At 44.8% G+C, this 22,144-nt stretch overlaps 1 protein-coding gene across 2 annotated transcripts in view; it reads left to right on the top strand.

Moving 5' to 3' along the window:
- The first annotated feature begins 477 nt into the window (after positions 1-477).
- The window catches only part of LOC126426739 (serine/threonine-protein phosphatase 6 regulatory ankyrin repeat subunit B-like), a 107,786-nt gene continuing 86,119 nt past the window's right edge, over positions 478-22,144 (top strand). For both annotated transcript variants that reach the window (XM_050088708.1, XM_050088709.1), the window contains exon 1: positions 478-615. The gene's annotated coding sequence lies outside the window, so the exon portion shown is untranslated. The remainder of the gene's footprint in view (positions 616-22,144) is intronic.

Here is a 22,144-nt window from a genome sequence, read left to right on the forward strand (position 1 = left end):
GGAAAGGGAGGTAATGACAGTGGCACGTAAAGTGCCCTCCGCCACACACATTTGGGTGGCTTGTGGAGTATAAATGTAGATGTAGATGTAGATAGATGTAGATATTAGGCGGGTGTACCAGTTTCTTTGGCTCTTCATTGTGTATTCCGAGTTTTTCGTAATAAGGATAGTCTCTTATTACGTCACTTTCGCAGCAACGGCAGTTTTCGCGCTGACGTGTAAACGAAAGCGACGACTCGAAACAGAGGAACAGAAGGCCAGAGCAGTAGCAGTAGATGCATCTTTTTTTTTCTAGTCCACTGAGACCAGAAGTAGGTCGTGAGAAAGGGTCTTTACTGAGGATGAGCGGCTGTCTAGGAAGGCGGGAGTCCGAATGACACTCAGACTGCAGCGCACTGTCACAGGAGGTATCGAGTCGACTGATATCGCGGAAGCGAAGGTTGCGGCCTTCACCCGCCGGCGTTGCAACAGCGGCAGCGGCGGTCACGTGACGGCGGAGCTGCGGCGCCGCGTCGTTCTGGAACAGTTGCCGGAGAGGCGCGGCAGCAGGCGGACCTGGAGCGAGGGTTGCGGCTTCCCATCTGGAATCCAGGGCAGGCGGGCGTGGCACGGCAGGTAGGAGGGTTTAACCAGCCAGCACTGCTACCACTGAACGCGCTCCAGTCTGGGGAGGTGAGACGGCTGATGAAATACGGGGACCTGGCGGCGGAGGGGCGCCAACTGTCAGACCGTCTCGTTGCGTCCTAACTTCTCTGTGTAATTTATCTATACGGTGATTTTTTTCCAACGTCAGCAAACTCTAGGGATTGATCGATGAGAGGATACGGAACAAAAAGGGTCTAATGAACTTACACTACTGGCGATTAAAATTGCTACACCACGAAGATGACGTGCTACAGACGCGAAATTTAACCGACAGGAAGAAGATGCTGTGATATGCAAACGATTAGCTTTTCAGAGCATTCAGAGCGACACCTACAACGTGCTGACATGAGGAAAATTTCCAACGATTTCTCATACACATACAGCAGTTGACCGGCGTTGCCTGGTGAAACGTTGTAGTGATGCCCCGTGTAAGGAGGAGAAATGCGTACCATCACGTTCCCGACTTTGATAAAGGTCGTATTGTAACCTATCGTGGTTGTGGTTTATCGTACCGCGTCATTGCTGCTCGCGTTGCTCGAGATACAATGACTGTTAGCAGAATATGGAATGGGTGGGTTCAGGAGGGTAATACGGAATGGCGTGCTGGATCCCAACGGCCTCGTACCACTAGCAGTACAGATGACAGGAATCTTATCCGCACGGCTGTAACGGATCGTGCAGCCAGGTCTCGATCACTGACTCAACAGATGGGGACGTTTGCAAGACAACAACCATCGGTACGAACAGTTCGACGATATTTGCAGCAACACGGACTATCAGCTCGGAGACCGTGGCTGCGGTTACTCTTGACGCTGCATCACAGACAAGAGCGCCTGCGATGGTGTACTCGGTGACGAACCTGGGTGCACAAATAGCAAGACGTAATTTTTTTGGATGAATCCAGGTTCTATTTACAGCATCATGATGGTCGCATCACTGTTTGGCGTCATCACGGTGAACGCATATTGTAAGCGTGTATTCGTCATCGCCATACTGCCGTATCATCCGGCGTGATGGCATGGGGTGCCATAGGTTACACATCTCGGCCACCTCTTGTTTGCATTGAAGGCACTTTGAACAGTGGCCGTTACATTTCAGATGTGTTACAACCCGTGGCTCTACCCCTCATTCGATCCCTGCGAAACCCTGTATTTCAGCAGGATAATGCACGACCGCATGTGGCAGGTCCTGTATGGGCCTTTCGGATACGGAAGATGTTCGACTGCTGCACTGGTCAGCACATTCTCCAGATCTCTCACCAAGTGAAAACGTCTTTTCAATGGTGGCCGAGCAACTGGCTCGTCGCAATATGGCAGTCTACTCTTGATGAACTGTGGTATCGCGTTGAAGCTGCATGGGCAGCTGTACCTGTAAACGCCATCCAAGTGCTGTTTGACTCAATGCCCAGGCGTATCAAGGCCGTTATTACAGCCAGAGGTGGTTGTTATGGGTACTGATTTCTCAGGATCTGTCGTTGTTGTTGTGGTCTTCAGTCCTGAGACTGGTTTGATGCAGCTCTCCATGCTACTCTATCCTGTGCAAGCTTCTTCATCTCCCAGTACCTACTGCAACCTACATCCTTCTGAACCTGCTTAGTGTATTCATCTCTTGGTCTCCCCCTACGATTTGTACCCTCCACGCTGCCCTCCAATACTAAATTGGTGATCCCTTGATGCCTCAGAACATGTCCTACCAACTGATCCCTTCTTCTAGTCAAGTTGTGCCACGAACTACTCTTCTCCCCAATTCTATTCAATACTTCCTCATTAGTTACGTGATCTACCCATCTAATCTTCAGCATTCTTCTGTAGCACCGCATGTCGAAAGCTTCTATTCTCTTCTTGTCCAAACTATTTATCGTCCATGTTTCACTTCCATACATGGCCACACTCCATACAAATACTTTCAGAAATGACTTCCTGACACTTAAATCTATACTCGATGTTAACAAATTTCTCTTCTTCAGAAACTCTTTCCTTGCCATTGCCAGTCAACATTTTATATCCTCTCTCCTTCGACCATCGTCAGTTATTTTGCTCCCCAAATAGCAAAACTCCTTTACTACTTGAAGTGTCTCATTTCCTAATCTAATTCCCTCAGCATCACCCGACTTAATTCGACTACATTCCATTATCCTTGTTTTGCTTTTGTTGATGTTCATCTTATATCCTCCTTTCAAGACACTGTCCATTCCATTCAACTGTTCTTCCAAGTCCTTTGCTGTCTCTGACAGAATTACAATGTCATCTGCGAACCTCAAAGTTTTTATTTCTTCTCCATGGGTTTTAATACCTACTCCGAATTTTTCTTTTGTTTCCTTTACTGCTTGCTCAATATACAGATTGAATAACATCGGGGAGAGGCTACAATCCTTTCTTACTCCCTTCCCAACCACTGCTTCCCTTTCATGTCCCTCGACTCTTATAACTGCCATCTGGTTTCTGTACAAATTGTAAATAGCCTTCCGCTCCCTGTATTTTACCCCTGCCACCTTTAGAATTTGAAAGAGAGTATTCCTGTCAACATTGTCAAAAGCTTTCTCTAAGTCTACAAATGCTAGAAACGTAGGTTTGTCTTTCCTTAATCTTTCTTCTAAGATAAGTCGTAAGGTCAGTATTGCCTCACGTGTTCCAGTATTTCTACGGAATCCAAACTGATCATCCCGAGATCGACTTCTACTAGTTTTTCCATTCGTCTGTAAAGAATTCGTGTCAGTATTTTGCAACTGTGGCTTATTAAACTGATTGTTCTGTAATTTTCACATCTGTCAACACCTGCTTTCTTTGGGATTGGAATTATTATATTCTTCTTGAAGTCTGAGGGTATTTCGCCTGTTTCATATATCTTGCTCACCAGATGGTAGAGTTTTGTCAGGACTGGCTCTCCCAAAGCCGTCAGTAGTTCCAATGCAATGTTGTCTACTCCGGGGGCCTTGTTTCGACTTAGGTCTTTCAGTGCTCTGTCAAAATCTTCACGCAGTATCGTATCTCCCATTTCATCTTCATCTACATCCTCTTCCATTTCCATAATATTGTCCTCAAGTACATCGCCCTTGTATAGACCCTCTATATACTCCTTCCACCTTTCTGCTTTCCCTTCTTTGCTTAGAACTGGGTTTCCATCTGAGCTCTTGATGTTTATACAAGTGGTTCTCTTATCTCCAAAAGTCGTTTTAATTTTCCTGTAGGCAGTATCTATCTTCCCCCTAGTGAGATAAGCCTCTACATCCTTACATTTGTCCTCTACCCATCCCTGCTTAGCCATTTTGCACTTCCTGTTGATCTCATTTTTGAGACGTTTGTATTCTTTTTTGCCTGCTTCATTTACTGCATTTTATATATTTTCTCCTTTAATCAATTAAATTCAATATTTCTTCTGTTACCCAAGAATTTCTACTAGCCCTCGTCTTTTTACCTACTTGGTCCTCTGCTGCCTTCACTACTTCATCCCTCAAAGCTACCCATTCTTCTTCTACTGTATTTATTTCCCCCATTCCTGTCAATTGCTCCCTTATGCTCTCCCTGAATCTCTGTACAACCTCTGGTTCTTTTAGTTTATCCAGGTCCCATCTCCATAAATTCCCACCTTTTTGCAGTTTCTTCAGTTTTAATCTACAGGTCATAACCAATAGATTGTGGTCAGAGTACACATCTGCCCCTGGAAATGTCTTACAATTTAGAACCTGGTTCCTAAATCTCTGTCTTACCATTATATAATCTATCTGATACCTTTTACTATCTCCAGGGTTCTTCCATGTATACAACCTTCTATCATGATTCTTAAACCAAGTGTTAGCTATGATTAAGTTGTGCTCTGTGCAAAATTCTACCAGGCGGCTTCCTCTTTCATTTCTTAGCCCCAATCCATATTCACCTACTATGTTTCCTTCTCTCCCTTTTCCTACACTCGAATTCCAGTCACCCATGACTATTAAATTTTCGTCTCCCTTCACTACCTGAATAATTTCTTTTATTTCATCATACATTTCTTCAATTTCTTCGTCATCTGCAGAGCTAGTTGGGATATAAACTTGTACTACTGTAGTAGGTGTGGGCTTCGTATCTGTCTTGGCCACAATAATGCGTTCACTATGCTGTTTGTAGTAGCTTACCCGCATTCCTATTTTCCTATTCATTATTAAACCTACTCCTGCATTACCCCTATTTGACTTTGTGTTTATAATCCTGTAGTCACCTGACCAGAAGTCTTGTTCCTCCTGCCACCGAACTTCACTAATTCCCACTATATCTAACTTTAACCTCATGATCTATGCAGCCGAATTGCGTGAAAATGTAATTACATGTCATTTCTAGTATAATATATATCAGCAACGAATACCCGTTCATCATCTGTATTTGCTCTTGGTGTAGCAATTTTAATGGCCAGTAGTGCATGTACAGAAATGCGTGGTTTCCACGCTATAGACCATTTATTGCATCATACATTGTTGCAGAGACTGCAGTCTAATATGCGCTGTACCGTGCGGTCAGTGTTACAGTATCTGTCCAAAATGGTTTCCATGTGCGGCAACGCACAGTCTTGTCTCACAAGTTCACATAGTCCAGGCTGCTCCCAAACAGCGTCAAAACGAGCACGAATACGGTGCTCCAGTGTCGCCACATCTGGAATGGGCTCTGCATACACGATGTTTTTGAGATGGCCCGGTAGCCAGATACCGCACTGGTTGAGATATGGTGAAAGACAGTCCGTGCAACTGGACTCCTTCGTTCGATCCATTGGCTGGGGAAGACACGAGTGAGATGCGCCCGGACGTTAACGGCGAAGTGCACTGGAGCATCAGCGTTTGAGGATACGGGACAAAAAAATGTCAAATGAACTTGATACGCCCGCTAAAGCCGCTGGGAAGAACAGGTTATGAGGATTGTAGAAAGAGCCAAATAGGTTGGGGTCATTTTCATCTTCTAAATGTAATTTACTGTAATTTAATAACACTTTTACATCCACATAGCCGGCCGGCCGCGGTGGTCTCGCGGTTCTAGGCGCGCAGTCCGGAACCGTGTGACTGTTACGGTCGCAGGTTCGAATCCTGCCTCGGGCATGGATGTGTGTGAAGTCCTTAGGTTAGTTAGGTTTAAGTAGTTCTAAGTTCTAGGGGACTTATGACCACAGCAGTTGAGTCCCATAGTGCTCAGAGCCATTTGAACCATTTGAACCACATAGCCGGACCTTTACCGAATGCAACTCTTTCGTGGCTGAAGGCCTCCAAACAAGAAATCTTAACAAATCAGTAAGGTAAAAATCCAATTAAGATAGCAATAAAACAAAAAAACCATCACCGCAAAGTAGATAGGACAAACATATGCGAGGTGCATTACAAATGGGTGAAGGCCACAATTAAGTTTCAAAATTTTAGACTATATTGCCATAGACTTTTAAAGGCATAAGGCCACAATGTTTAAAAACAATAAATCTTACACATCAACAACATAAAAATGCAATTAAAGAGGTAAATAAAATAAATAAAAAGAAACATATCACGGCTAAGTGGAAAGCCTCAAGGCAAACACATAGGACAAACATATGCAAGGTGCAATACCAATGGCTGAAGGCCACAATTACGATTCAAAATTTTAAAATATATTACCATAATATTTTAAAAGCAGAAGGTCTCAATTTTTAAGCTTGAAAGATAAATTTAAGAATTAATTTTGCAAAATTTTTAAGAAGAAAGGATAATAAACATAAACCTAAAATTTTAAGCAGCTGACAACAGATAATTAAACTCAGAAGCCTCCAGGGAGGTGGGTCAGCCCTCGTTCACTTAGGCGAGACGGGTGGTGAGCCCAGCTACACTTGATCTGTCAGAATCCAACCAGGGGACAGCCACGGTCTGGCCGACACGACGACTTGCAGAGAAGGTTACAAACGTGATAATCCACAATGGAGTATGTATTAGCTGTCGACATTACACACCAAGTTGGACAGCGACAACAGATGAGGAAAGGACACTCCCTGAAATTACGTTAGTGGCCAGGGCAGGTAGCCAAAACACTAACGGCCACAAGGCAGAAAATTCCACGAGTGCACTCAAATTGTAGTCAACCGAAATAGTTAATTGCACCGCATGGCGGCTAAATTTCAGCAGTAGAAACACTCGGTGTTGCTCACAGGAAACCACCCTGAATGGGCATGGCTTGGGTGGTTGAAGCCATTACTCAACTCTGACGTCCTGGGTCGGTAAACCACGAAGCTCGTAGCGATCGGACAGCTCCACATACTCTCCGACATTGTGCAGGGGCTGCCAGCAGACCCAGCCAGCTGTACTGTGTGGAGATAACTTGCCTCATCTGCAACAACCGACCAAATCACTTCAGAATGCCGACATCTAAAATCGTCGTCAGTGGAAATAACGCCTACTACACACACACAACCTGACAAACACTTGCACGAAGACCTGAACGATACCCAACAGTAACTAAACACGCACGAAGTCAAATCGGGAGTCGATGCACACAGACACACAGCCAACTCATGAACGATCGGCGAGTCAAAACGCGTCGTCCAGTAGGACGACCGACCGACGATCCACCAAGACCGTGACCCGGCACAAATGATGCGTGGCGGCAGCGGTCGGGCGGGCCACGCTGACGCAGACCTCACTGCTGCTCCAACCCGACTGCACTAAAGTGCGCGTCATTTATGTTGGCGGCCGAGTTTAGGTTCGTTCTGCGCATCTGACGACGCAAAACGCAGCCATCCAAAGAACAGAGAACGACGTTGCCAGATCTCGACTGCAGTGCAGAGCATGGACGAGTGTCTTCAGTTATAGAAACGTTCAGTCATAAATAAAGTAATAGAACAAAAGCAATGCCTTGATAGCAGACTTTCTTTTATACTGCTTTTTCGCAGTAAAGAACAGCGGTAATTGTTTATTTCCTATTGTACTTCGACGAAGCGTGAGTAATTCATAGTTATACCAACAGTATTTGTCAGTATTTTGCGTGACGTGTTAGAGTCCTATTGACATACTAAAGCCGGACGAGCCGCGATAGCGTAACGGTTAAGGTGTTTGGCTTCTGTGTGAAAGGTCTTGAGTTCAAACCTTGAGGGGTGCTTAAAACTTTCATTATATCGAAGTGCCGTACTTCACGAATTATATTCGTTTGAATGCAATTTTTTGAAATTTCTAGTGCTTTGTCTCTTCATTAACCCTTTCGCTGCACCAGACACGTGCTCCCCGCATTCCGCGCTGTGCGCGATTTTGTCATCACTGCACTGTTCGCCTGTGCAGACACATGGTGTTCCCACTACTTTGACACGCTTATCATTCGATTTCACAAAAACTATTTGGCCCAAAAATTTGATTTTTACACGTCTTCTTGACTGATACCTTCCCCCCATAAATGACTTAATTTTGTTTCGATGTTCAACGCAATTATTATGCAGCATTAAATGTAGCAAACCATTGCACGAAATTTTGAAGAGTTTGCAGAGGTAGAAGTCCATAGCGTATACTTTCCGTATTGTCGATTTTAGTTGCCACAATGTTGAGAATGAAATGTGGACAAGATACCTAAATTTCATATAAAATTTACTGTATAACAATAGCTCATTTAATTTAAGTACCACATAGGTGTCGTATGTAATATTGAGAAATATTCCGTCTTTCGCGACTGTAATAAAAGTTTTACTTACACCGGACGCGTTTGGCTTTATTTTAAAGCACTTCAATCATGGAAAGGTATGGCACATACACAATGGTACTCATGTTCTCTTTCTCGTTTTTGTTCCACAGTCGCAGTTTTACCAATGGTATTGAAATATATCCCTCTTCTGCAACTGTAATAAGCGACTTATTTAGACCAGACGCGTTTTTCTCTTTTGAAGCATCTTCAGTGGACAGTATTTTGTGTCCCCCATTGCCAAGTCACCTTTCGTAGTTATGTGCTGCGGCAACACAATATTCAGCGTTTGTGTTGGCTGATCAGTGTTTTAGCAAATAAATGATGTTTGTGTGTGCCACACACAAAAAATGTATGTGACATATCTCAGAGCACTTCACTGATAGACGGTATATTCAAGTCCTAATGTTTTTGTAAGTTCACAGTTTTGTTTAATGTATTTTGTCTACTTCCTTTTGATTGATTGAAGTGCTTTAAAATAAAGCCAAACGTGCTCATTGTAAATAAAACTTTTATTACAGTCGCGAAAGACGGAATATTTCTCAATATTACATATGACACCTATGTGGTACTTAAATGAGATATTGTTATGCAGTAAATTTTATATGAAATTTAGGTATCTTGTCCACATTTCATTCTCAACATTGTGGCAACTAAAATCGACCATACGGAAAGTATACTCTATGGACTTTTACCTCTGCAAACTGTTCAAAATTTCGTGCAATGGTTTACTATATTTAATGCTGCATAATAATTGCGTTGAACATCGAAACAAAATTAAGTCATTTATGGGGGGAAGGTATCAGTCAAGAAGATGTGTAAAAATCAAATTTTTGGGCCAAATAGTTTTTGTGGAATCGAATGATAAGAGGGTCAAAGCAGACGGAACACGATGTGTCTGCACAGGCGAGCAGTGCAGTGATGACAAAATGGCGCACAGCGCGGAATGCGGGGAGCCCGTCTCTGTAGCAGCGAAAGGGTTAATGCGGCCGTGGTGGCTTTACTTCATGAACTGCGCGCTGCCTCCTAAACGTAAGCTTGCGAACTATGCTATACTATGGCGCTGCTTCTATTGGCGCGCGCGTCGTGTGCAACAGGCAACGCAGCAATCTCCCGCGTCTCGGCGGGCATGCGCGAGCCGCCAAGGTAAAAGAACTGAACTATAGTGCCGCATTGCAACTCCCGACTGCACTCCAGGTGCTTCCCAACCGACTGACAGACCCGAACCCGCAACCTGAACTGGCTTACGACAGACAGTGACCGGGAAGTAATAGCAGTCCAGCACAGATACTACGAGAGGGGATAGATCGATATCTACATCTACATCTACAGCCATACTCCGCAAGCCACCTGACGGTGTGTGGCGGAGGGTACCTTGAGTACCTCTATCGGTTCTCCCTTCTATTCCAGTCTCGTATTGTCCGTGGAAAGAAGGATTGTCGGTATGCTTCTGTGTGGGCTCTAATCTCTCTGATTTTATCCTCACGATCTCTTCGCGAGATATACGTAGGAGGGAGCAATATACTGCTCGACTCTTCGGTGAAGGTATGTTCTCGAAACTTCAACAAAAGCCCGTACCGAGCTACTGAGCGTCTCTCCTGCAGGGTCTTCCACTGGAGTTTATCTATCATCTCCATAGCGCTTTCGCGATTACTAAATGATCCTGAAACGAAGCGCGCTGCTCTCCGTTGGACTTTCTCCGTCTCCTCTATCAACCCTATCTGGTACGCATCCCACACTGTTGAGCAGTATTCGAGCAGTGGGCGAACAAGCGTACTGTAACCTACTTCCTTTGTTTTCGGATTGCATTTCCTTAGGATTCTTCCAATGAATCTCAGTCTGGCATCTGCTTTACCGACGATCAACTTTATGTGATCATTTTAAATCACTCCTAATGCGTACTCCCAGATAATTTATGAAATTAACTGCTTCCAGTTGCTGACCTGCTATATTGTAGCTAAATGATAAGGGATCTATCTTTCTATGTATTCACAGCACATTACACTTGTCTACATTGATATTCAATTGCCATTCCCTGCACCATGCATCAATTCGCTGCAGATCCTCCTGCATTTCAGTACAATTTTCCATTGTTACAACCTCTCGATACACCACAGCATAATCTGCGAAAAGCCTCAGTGAACTTCCGATGTCATCCACAAGGTCATTTATGTATATTGTGAATAGCAACGGTCCTACGACACTTCCCTGCGGCACACCTGAAATCACTCTTACTTAGGAATACTTCTCTCCATTGAGAATGACATGCTGGGTTCTGTTACCTAGGAACTCTTCAATCCAATCACACAATTGGTCTGATAGTCCATATGCTCTTACTTTGTTCAAGACCATTGTATTTGTACAGCAAACACAGATGGAAGAGCTTCAACCTGGCGATACACGCACTATTTTGTCAGTAATCATGATGTAGCGTCATTCTTTCTTTAAATACTGTCAGTGTTTAATGTTACGTCTTTTGAACGACAGCGATTTGTTTCGTTGCTATGGACTGCACAATTGCCTCGCTTGTCCCAATAATACCAGCAGCTTCTTAAAGTGATTTGCTCTCTTCACCTTGGGAGACAACTATTTGCCTTTCCTCTGTAGTTGCTTCCTTCTCTTTGCGTCGCAATTTGCTGTTGCGCGGCATTCACCGCGTATCAGAAGCAACACACACAAGGCGCAGCTTCTAGAGAGCAGCTACGAAGGCTGGTTCGTCGCGCGTTCCGCGAAGAGAGAGAGAGGGAGAGAGAGACAGGCAGGGTAGGGCGGGGGAGGGGGGAGGGGGGGGGGGAAGGAGACGTTACTTCGTCAGATCACGCACTGAGACACGTGACGGCGCGCTACATACACAGTGGTCTTTAAGAACTGCAGTCTTAGTACTGATAATCCTTGCGCGCACACACACAACCTTCCACATAGAATTACAACATTCCCAATCGTATAGAATATCGAGATAAATAATTGCTCTTCATTAACTTCTATGTGGTTGAAGACGACGGAGTGAAAGTACAACAGCTGTAAAGAAAAACATAAACAGCCAGGAAAAACGCTGCATGTGATAACAAGGTATACGTGCAAAACTTTGTGCTGTTTTCAGGTTTGTAAAAACTTTCTTAAAAACTCTACTTCATATACAGGGTGTTACAAAAAGGTACGGCCAAACTTTCACGAAACATTCCTCACACACAAAGAAAGAAAATATATCATGTGGACATGTGTCCGGAAACGCTTACTTTCCATGTTAGAGCTCATTTTATTACTTCAAATCACATTAATCGTGGAATGGAAACACACAGCAACAGAACGTACCAGCGTGACTTCAAACACTTTGTTACAGGAAATGTTCAAAATGTCCTCCGTTAGCGAGGATACGTGCATCCACCCTCCGTCGCACGGAATCCCTGATGCGTTGATGCGGCCCTGGAGAATGGCGTATTGTATCACAGTCGTCCACAATACGAGCACGAAGAGTCTCTACATTTGGTACCGGGGTTGCGTAGACGAGAGCTTTCAAATGTCCCCATAAATGAAAGTCGAGAGGGTTGAGGTCAGGAGAGCGTGGAGACCACGGAATTGGTCCGCCTCTACCAATCCGTCGGTCACCGAATCTGTTGTTGAGAAGCGTACGAACAGTTCGACTGAAATGTGCAGGAGCTCCATCGTGCATGAACCACATGTTGTGTCGTACTTGTAAAGGCACGTGTTCTAGCAGCACAGGTAGAGTAGCCCGTATGAAATCGTGATAACATGCTCTATTGAGCGTAGGTGGAAGAACATGGGGCCCAATCGAGACATCACCGACAATGCCTGCCCAAACGTTCACAGAAAATCTGTGTCGGTGACGTGATTGCACAATTGCGTGCGGATTCTCGTCAGCCCAAACGTGTTGACTGCGAAAATTTACAATTTGATCACGTTTGAATGAGGCCTCATCCGGAAAGAGAACATTTGCACTGAAATGAGGATTGACACATTGTCGGATGAACCATTCGCAGAAGTATACCCGTGGAGGCCAATCAACTGCTGATAGTGCCTGCACACGCTGTACACGGTACGGAAACAACTGGTTCTCCGTAGCACTCTCCATACAGTGACGTGGTCGACGTTACCTTGTACAGCAGCGACTTCTCTGACGCTGACATTAGGGTTATCGTCAACTGCACGAAGAACTGCCTCGTCCATTGCAGGTATCCTCGTCGTTCTAGGTCTTCCCCAGTCGCGAGTCGTAGGCTGGAATGTTCCGTGCTCCCTAAGACGCCGATCGATTGCTTCGAACGTCTTCCTGTCGGGACACCTTCGTTCTGGAAATCTGTCTCGGTACAAACGTACCGCGCCACGGCTATTGCCCCATGCTAATCCGTACATCAAATGGACATCTGCCAACTCCGCATTTGTAAACACTGCACTGACTGCAAAACCACGTTCGTGATGAACACTAACTAACCTGTTGATGCTACGTACTGATGTGCTTGATGCTAAAACTGTAGAGCAATGAGTCGCGTGTCAACACAAGCACCGAAGTCAACATTGCCTTCCTTCAATTGGGCCAACTGGCGGTGAATCGAGGAAGTACAGTACATACTGACGAAACTAAAATGAGCTCTAACATGGAAATTAAGCGTTTCCGGACACATGTCCACATAACATATTTTCTTTCTTTGTGTGTGAGGAATGTTTCCTGAAAGTCTGGCCGTACCTTTTTGTAACACCGTGTATATGTAAGTAGTAACGAGTATTTTTCCTATAGTATAACAGAAAGCAAATGAAAGCCAAGCGATGATGCTAAAACCTCAACGAAACGACTCTGGGTGATAGCACAAGAAGAAACTGTGTTTTGCTCAAGGCAAAGCCCTTACAAAAGACCATTGTATTTGTACAGCAAATACAGACGGAAGAGCTTCAACCTGGCGATACACATACTATTTTGTCAGTAATCATGATGTAACGTCATTCTTTCTTTAAATACTGTCAGTGTTTAATGTTCCGTCTTTTGAACGACAGCGATTTGTTTCGTTAATCAAACGAATTTTTGCGTTGCGTACGTTAGGTACCCACAGTGATCGAACACATTTAAACCATTTTCAAATTTTAATTATTTGTGACCACAAGGATATCAGAAACGGATCGTTTCATGTGTTACTAAAAGCTAACTTTCTTTCATTGTGCAACCTGCTACGGCGTTATAGTACGTGAACGAAATATGTTTTATGAAGAAAACGGGATCGTTACGAGGTTAAAGATGAAACTTGAGCGACTAGTAATTTTTTATGCTGCTGCAGGAACAGTCGTGCAAATGATGTCATAAGTAGCAGTAATTGGTACATACCTACTTCACAGCAAGATATCCACGCCATCGTCTTCGCTGACATAGATGAATCAGACTCAGCTGACGTAGATGAATCAGCCGACGTAGATGAATCAGCCGACGTAGATGAATCAGCCGACATAGATGAGTCAGACTCAGCAAGATCTATGAGAGATTGTTCCATAACGGTGTCCCTGCCAATTTCCCTGTTGCAATCTTCATCTTGCAGTTTCTCTGCTTGTCTTGCGCAAGCTGCCTACGCAGATGCTGAGATGCTGTCTATTGCCTCATGTGTAAGTCTCTTAACATCTGCAATTTTGAATGTATTGTTTTTTTCCGCAATATGTGATTTCACCTGAGCCCATACCAGTAACGATGTAATGTAACGATACGGCGTCCATAGTGCTTTGCAGTTTCGTCTATCTCATAAACTGTGTATGCAGGCTTGTGTTGATTGAGAAGAACCAGCAATTCTGCTGTGGTATGCGACGAGTTACGAGGTATTCCGTTGGATGATGCCATGCAATAACGCCTGCCTCTTTGGAGTTCGTATTGGGAGCTTTGTTCACTTGCACTGAGTGGATGCTCTCGCATTGTCCACGACTACAACTGAAGACGCGGGAATATGCGGCAATAATTGTTGTGTAAACCACCTTTTGAAGACGCTGTACGCCATTTCAGAGTGGTAATCTTCAGAATTCTTAGCCTTTGACGCCTTAAAAATCAGCTTACCCTGGGGAATAACGCCAGTATCTTCTCATCCGACACAAAGCACTATAATTCTGTTACTCTTACAACAGGAACTTTTAATCCACCGTACCCACCGCTCATTTTCCAACACATAGCCCTTGCGTGGTTCTGATTAACGAAAGATTCATCTAAGTAATAAATTCGAGATGTGCCAGCTTCTCTGATCTTCTGCATTGTTCTCAAAAACACAGTCCTTGCAGCAACAATATCGCTTCGTTCCATTAATAATTTAATACCATCGTTCGGTTCCTGATACCTGAACCCCACCTCTTTCCGTACCATGAACATGGTCCATTTGCTCCCGTTAAATTTTTCAGCTTCTTTCATACGCGAAACTAGTTTCTCTCCTTGATGAACACTATACGCCACAAAACATTTTTCGCGAAATCGTCTAGCTCGCCCACTTCATTTTTGCGGTTGTGTTGCTTCCCGCCGGCCGAAGTGGACGAGCGGTTCTGGGCGCTACAGTCAGGAACCGCGCGACCGCTACGGTCGCAGGTTCGAATCCTGCCTCGGGCATGGATGTGCGTGATGTTCTTAGGTTAGTTAGGTTTAAGTAGTTCTAAGTCCTAGGGGACTGATGACCTCAGATGTTAAGTCCCATATTGCTCAGAGCCATTTTTAGTAGTGACTGGCGTATTGTGACGAGCCAGTTGCTCGGCAACCATTGACCACATGTTTTCAATTGGTGAGAGACCTGGAGAATGTACTGGCCAGGGCAGCAGTCGAACATTTTCTGGATCCAGAAAGGCCCGTGCAGGACCTGCAACATGCGGTCGTGCATTATCCTGCTGAAATGTAGGGTTTCACAGGGATCGAATGAAGGGTAGAGCCACGGGTCGTAACACATCTGAAATGTAACGTCCACTGTTCAAATTGCCGTCAGTGCGAACAAGAGGTGACCGAGGCGTGTAACCAATGGCACCCCATACCATCACGCCGGGTGATACGCCAGTATGGCGATGACGAATACACGCTTCCAATGTGCGTTCACCGGGATGTCGCCAAACACGGATGCGACCATCATGATGCTGTAAGCAGAACCTGGACTCACCCGAAAAAATGACGTTTTGCCATTCGTGCACCCAGGTTCGTCGTTGAGTACACGATCGCAGGCGCTCCTGTCTGTGATGCAGCGTCGAGGGTAACCGCAGCCACGGTCTCCGAGCTGATAGTTCGTGCTGCTGCAAACGTCGTCGAACTGTTCGTGAGGATGGTTGTTTTCTTACAAACGTCCACATCTGTTGGCTCCAGTATCGAGACGTGGCTGCACGATCCGTTACAGCCATGTGGATAAGATTCTTTTCCTCTCGACTGCTAGTGATACGAGGTCGTTGGGATCCGGCACAACTGGCCCTTACTGGTGTAGCGATCTGGCAAAAATGTTCTCCCAAGATTTTATTTTCTTGGATAAACCGAGAAGTTAATATGTAATCCTTCTTACCTGTTATTCCTGTTAGTCGTTTATTTCAAAAATGTTCAAATGTGTGTGAAATCTTATGGGACTTAACTGCTAAGGTCATCAGTCCCTAAGCTTGCACACTACTTAACCTAAATTATCCTAACGACACACACACACACACACACACACACACACACACACACACACACACCCATGCCCGAGGGAGGAGTCGAACCTCCGCCGGGACCAACCGCACAGTCCATGACTGCAGCCCCTTCAGACCACTCGGCTAATCCCGTGCGGCCGTCGTTTATTCCCTCTCAGGTGGTCTGAATCTATGGATTTCGCTATAATTATAATAACGCTTGTCATTAGCACATCCAATCAACCACACAAACAAACAGCAGAACTTCATATGGACATATGCCCTATTCCGAATTGTTTCCGAGATAGAACACATTTAATATCACTTTTGTACGTTTTTCTTGATTAACTCGAAAACCGCATCCTCCAGCGAAATTTGAGATAGTTTCCCGACTTGATAGACCACAAGTGTCCCGAATCAAACTGTTCGTCTCAACTTGCTACCTCAAATTGTTCTAAAAAGCTAGATAAGCTACCGCATGCGCGTCGAGCGAACTTTTCAACATTCTCGCGATCTCTTCGTACAAACCATTAGATCTAGTTTTTTGTAGGAATTTTAATATAGTTTAATTTCGTACTGCGACACGTTTTCGCTGGAGGGTGCGGTTTCCGAGTTTTTCAAGAAAAACGTACAAAAGTGATATTAAATGTGTTCTACTTCGGAAACCATTCGGTATAGGGCACACGTCCATATGAAGTTCTTTGTTCAGAATCACTAATGCTATCACCCCTCAAAGCACGTACATTTCCCTCTCACTCACCCTGCATATAGGGTGTTACAAAATGGTACGTCCAAACTTTCAGGAAACATTCCTCACACACAAAGAAAGAAAATATGTTATGTGGACATATGTCCGGAAACGCTTACTTTCCATGTTAGTGCTCATTTTATTACTTCTCTTTAAATCAAATTAATCATGGAATGGAAACACACAGCAACAGAACGTACCAGCGTGACTTCAAACACTTTGTTACAGGAAATGTTCAAAATGTCCTCCGTTAGCGAGGATACGTGCATCCACCCTCCGTCGCACGGAATCCCTGATGCGCTGATGCGGCCCTGGAGAATGGCGTACTGTATCACAGCCGTCCACAATACGAGCACGAAGAGCCTCTACATTTGGTACCGGGGTTGCGTAGACGAGAGCTTTGAAGTGCCCCCGTAAATGAAAGTCGAGAGGGTTGAGGTAAGGAGAGCGTGGAGACCACGGAATTGGTCAGCCACAACCAATCCGTCGGTCACCGAATCTGTTGTTGAGAAGCGTACGAACACTTGGACTGAAATGTGCAGGAGCTCCATTGTGCATGAACCACATGTTGTGTCGTACTTGTAAAGGCACATGTTCTGGTAGCACAGGTGAAATCATGTGTGAAATCATGATAACGTGCTCCATTAGGTGGAAGAACATGGGGCCCAATCAAGACATCACCAACAATGCCTGCCCAAACGTTCACAGAAAATCTGTGTCGATGACGTGATTGCACAATTGCGTGCGGATTCTCGTCAGCCCACACATGTTGATTGTGAAAATTTACAATTTGAATCGAGGAAGTACAGTACATACTGACGAAATTAAAATGAACTCTACCATGGAAATTAAGCGTTTCCGGACACATGTCCACATAACATCTCTTCTTTATTTGTGTGTGAGGAATGTTTCCTGAAAGTTTGGCCGTACCTTTTTGTAACACCCTGTATATAACCTATTAATGTGTGTGTCGTTGAATTGAATGAGAATGTGGGATTTTATTATTTTATTTTATCTAATTTATATTGTATTTTTATTTTTAATTTGATTTTGGATTCACTGCAAAGATATGCGAAGGCACAGGTCGTTCTTAGATTTCACTGTCACAAAAATTCGTGGGATGCTGTGTAACTATTGAAGTTACTTAGGCGAGACTGTTCTCAAAAACAGTTAATCATTATAGGCAATAAACACACACACACAAAGGAATTTCACTATTTTCAATACATAAGGACTTACGTGTGATTTAATTTCGCCTTAGCGCAGGCCAGATCTGTATCCTATTGCACGTAACATAAATCGTCTGAATATATCACTAAGTACTTTGAAAATACCAGTTTGCTATAAATCATAAATGAAATAATATAGCCGATCTCCAGCTTCTCGTGTGGAAAGAACGAGATAATATTTACGATAATTTTAAATTGTCGCTTAATGGCTGCCAATTGTCGCCGTCCAGCGACGTTCAGCTTGCTGCCGGCGCGGCGTCTGAAATTCTTTTAAAAATGATTGAAAAAGCAAACGGGGTATGTTGGGCAGGTTACGGTTAAAATTAACAACAGCAATACTTTTGACTTATATTGGAGCTCACTGCTCAAATAATAAAACATGTACACACCTTATTATGTAGACTGCGTACAATGGCGTCTTATCAGAACAAGACAGGACAAAGATAATAGTAATACTTACATTAAAGATAATAGTTTTTCTTTATAATCGCATTATTCCTTGACTTTCAGTTTCTTTTACATATGACAAATATAATTGCTTAATATCGTGGAAAAAGTTAAATAATTTATATTTCTCATAACCTGGACCATGGGACATCAACCCTCCGTGGTTCGACCACGGTGTTAATAAACTCCTAGGAAGGAAAAGAGAGCTTCGCAGCAAATTTAAACGTCATCGAGGCCTCAGAGAGAGACGAGAACTGAACGAAGCCTAAACTGGCGGATGGAGGGCCGTGTGTGAACCGTTCGACGACTTCGAAAGTACAATTGTAGTAAGCGACTTGCAGAAAATTGTAGGAAGCTTTGCTCTTACGTCAAGGAATATATATATATATATATTTGAATTTATTTTCAAAGTAATAGATACAATAAGACATTAACAATTGTAACGGAAGTAGATAGTTTCTTTCATAACATGGGAAACAAAACAGGGCGTTTGCATTTCCTGGATGGAAACTGGTACACAGGCGCCCACTGTCCTGTTACGTTATTTTACCGTTAGTATTTTTGCCAACCTCCGTTCTTCATAATTACCTCAAAAATTTTCTTCGGAATCCGTTTACTTAGGTCTTGTAGTTCTTGCAGGGAAACTGTCGTCCACGCTTCTCGTCTCGCACTTTTCAGCTCACATACGGCCTCAAATTCCGTTCCATTGCGATAAACACCCTTGTAAGTACTTCCCAAAAGTCTTCCACGGGATTCAAATCCAGGCTAGGTGCAGGCCAGGGCAAACCATCGTTATCTTTTTCTTAAAACCAACTTTATGTCGTGCAGAAGCACACACAGACGCTTTGTTTTGTTGAAATGTTAGGCTTTGGTCCCCTAGCCCCTTACACAGTCTAATCCATTCCGTCTCTAGCAAGCTGTGCGGGATATCCGCGCGGTCCGAAGCGCCTTGCCACGGTTCGCGCGGCTCTCCCTCCCCCCCCCCCCCTCCCCCTCAGATGATCCAGTCGTCCCTCTGGCATTCGTGTGTTATCCTTAGCGTAAGTTAGTTTAAGTGAAACTGAGTAGTGTATAAGCCTAGGGACCGATGACCTCAGCAGTTTGGTCCCGTAGGAACTTGGCACAAAAATGTCTCTAGCATCCTAGTGTACATAGTAGAGCTCTTCGTAGTGTCGATCCACGCAATGTGTGAATTACCTTCAGTGCAGAAGGCTCTCAAATCTTCCACCGCGAACATTTCCACTCTTTTCTTACATGCTGCTCTCCTCTTATATCACTGCAATCATACTGAAAAATCCATACCTATGTTAAACTTCTTCTCGTCCCTGAAGACCACTTTATCCCATTGTCAAGTCCGTGACATACGTTTTCCAGTAAACTGCAATCTAGCCTGTTTATATCTGGGTGTGAGAGCAGGTTTCTGCAGTCGTTTCTCCAATGCATGACGTTTGTCATTTGACAAACGTCTGGCAGTCGCTGGCGACTGTAAATCAGCGACAAGTTGAGACTAATAACGATTTGTGGCCCTTGCCCTGCGCAAAAGTAACCGTTCCGATGCCTCAGACAATTTTCTACTTTGCCCACATTTTCGATTCTGTCCATATCTTGCGCGAATCTAACGAAGTTATAAATCTCTGCCCTTGAACTATTCAACTTCTTGGCGGTAGGTGGTTAGGGAGTCCAATTTCCTCCCACGAACCTATTTCTGCTTTTTCATCGCGTGATAACTGTTTTCCGCGTGGCTGTGTCATATGCACTGTATGCAGCTGTTCCGACCAGCAATGTTTATTTTCGTACTGTTTTCCACTGTTAGAGATGTGGATGCAGGCTAGCGCTTTGCCACAGACACTGCAGTAAATATCCTCGCTGTGACGAACTACACTACTGGCCAATAAAACTGCTACACCAAGAAGAAATGCCGATGATAAACGGGTATTCATTGGACTAAAACTGACATGTGATTACATTTTCACGCAGTTTGGTTGCAAAGATCCTGAGAAATCAGTACCCAGAACAACCACCTCTGGCCGTAAAAACGGCCTCGATACGCCTGGGCATTGAGTCAAACACAGCTTGGATGGCGTGCACAGGTACAGCTGCCCATGCATGTACAACACGATACCACAGTTCATGAATAGTAGCGACTGGTGTATTGTGACGAGCCAGTTGCTCGACCACCATTGACAAGACGTTTTCAATTCGTGAGAGATCTGGAGAATGTGCTGGCCAGGGCAGCAGTCGAACATTACCCAGAAAGGCCCGTGCAGCACCTGCAACATGCGGTCGTGCATTATCCTGCTGAAATGTAGGGTTTCGCAGGGATCGAATGAAGGGTAGAGCCACGGGTCGTAACACATCTGAAATGTAACGTCCACTGTTCAAAGTTCCGTCAATGCGAACAAGAGGTGACCGAGACGTGTAACCAATGGCATTCCATACCATCACGCTGGGTGATAAGCCAGTATGGCGATGACGAATACACGCTTCCAATGTGCGTTCACCGCTATGTCGCCAAACACGGATGCGACCATCGTGATGCTGTAAACAGAACCTGGATACATCCGAAAAAAAATGACGTTTTGCCATTCGTGCACCCAGGTTCGTCGTTGAGTACACGATCGCAGGCGCTCCTGTCTGTGATGCAGCGTCGAGGGTAACCGCAGCCACGGTCTCCGACCTGATTGTTCGAGCTGCTGCAAACGTCGTCGAACTGTTCGTGCAGATGGTTGTTGTCTTGCAAACGTCCCCATATGTTGACTCAGGGATCGAGACGTAGCTGCACGATCCGTTACAGCCGTGCGGATAAGATGCCTGTCATCTCGACTGCTAGTGATGCGAGGCCGTCGGGATCCAGCACGGCGTTGCGTATTACCCTCCTGAACCCGCCGATTCCATATTCTGCTAACAGTCATTGGATCTCGACCGACGCGAGCAGCAATGTCGCGTACCGATAAACCGCAATCGCGATAGGCTCCAATCCGACCTTTATCAAAGTCGGAAACGCGATGGTACGCATTTCTCCTCCTTACACGAGGCATCACAACAACGTTTCACCATGCAACGCCGGTCAACTGCTGTTTGTGTATGAGAAATCGGTTGGAAACTTTCCTCATGTCAGCACGTTGTAGGTGTGGCCACCGGCGCCAACCTTGTGTGAACGCTCTGAAAAGCTGATCATTTGCATATCACAGCATCTTCTTCCTGTCGCTTAAATTCCGCGTCTGTGCACGTCATCTACGTGGTGTAGCAATTTCAATGGACAGTAGTGTATAAATAAGTTGAAGGAATCAGCTTCTGCCACGCACCAATTTTTGCTTTTTCATCGCGTGATAACAGTTCTCCACGTGGCTGTGTAAAAGCGTGCTTTACGTACACAACGCGCACTGCCACTAATGATGTCTGCTTCCCTTCTGCCCTACGAGTTTCACCCTGTATTCTGTACTGCTGACGTCAAATGCGATTCTGCTTGGCTGCATTTATCATTTTATTGAATATCACACTATCGGATATACACTACATGGAACTATTCCGACCGACAATGTTAATTTTCGTACTGTTTTCCACTATTATACACGTAGATGTAGGCTAGCTCTTTGTGGCAGTCTCTGCAGTAAATAGCCTCGCGGCAAGCCTGCTAGTTGTGTGGTAATATAACAGCAGTTTGCGAGCAGGAAGCGGGCGTCGTGCAGTGGGAGGTAATGCGTGACTGCAGAAAGAGGTCAGCACACGCCGCGGAGCTGACGTCATGGGTGGAGGGAGGGTGGGAGGGAGGGAGGGAGGTGACATCGACAGCAGCGCGTATTGACGCATTTGCGGAGCGCAGGATG

This window comes from Schistocerca serialis, chromosome 11 (genome assembly GCF_023864345.2).
Source record: "Schistocerca serialis cubense isolate TAMUIC-IGC-003099 chromosome 11, iqSchSeri2.2, whole genome shotgun sequence".
Classification (NCBI taxonomy): domain Eukaryota; kingdom Metazoa; phylum Arthropoda; class Insecta; order Orthoptera; family Acrididae; genus Schistocerca; species Schistocerca serialis.